The sequence below is a fragment of the Anomaloglossus baeobatrachus genome, chromosome 12, assembly GCF_048569485.1.
Source record: "Anomaloglossus baeobatrachus isolate aAnoBae1 chromosome 12, aAnoBae1.hap1, whole genome shotgun sequence".
In the NCBI taxonomy this organism is placed as follows: domain Eukaryota; kingdom Metazoa; phylum Chordata; class Amphibia; order Anura; family Aromobatidae; genus Anomaloglossus; species Anomaloglossus baeobatrachus.
This window is the reverse complement of record NC_134364.1, coordinates 117,636,017-117,636,422: the sequence shown is the minus strand read 5'-3', so window position 1 is coordinate 117,636,422 and position 406 is coordinate 117,636,017.

Genomic DNA, 406 nt, shown 5'->3' with positions numbered 1-406 from the left:
TGGCTAGACTGTGGGCACTGAGTCTATATCGGCTCAGGGTCCTGCGGTCTCTGGGATCCGGGAGTTTCTCCAGATATGGGGCCAGTCTGTAGTCTCTCTGTAGTCTCTGGTACGTGGTCAGTTTCTGTGAAGTGTTGATGTCGGTCCTCCAGTCACTGACATACCTCTCCTGGCCCTCGTCTACCATCTTCCTGATTCTGGTTCTTGTCAGGCTGCTGTGATTGGTTATTTTGTCCAGTTGGGTTTGGGAGAGCTGTGCCCGGGGTCCTGGTTCATCTGGCCCACGTATATATATCAGAGCTTTGTGGTGATGGGAGCTTGGATGGCTCCTCTGTAGGTGAGCCTGAAATGATAGTGCCCTCTTCAGAGCTGCTAGGTGTAGAGGGAATCTGCCCAGCTCGGCCCG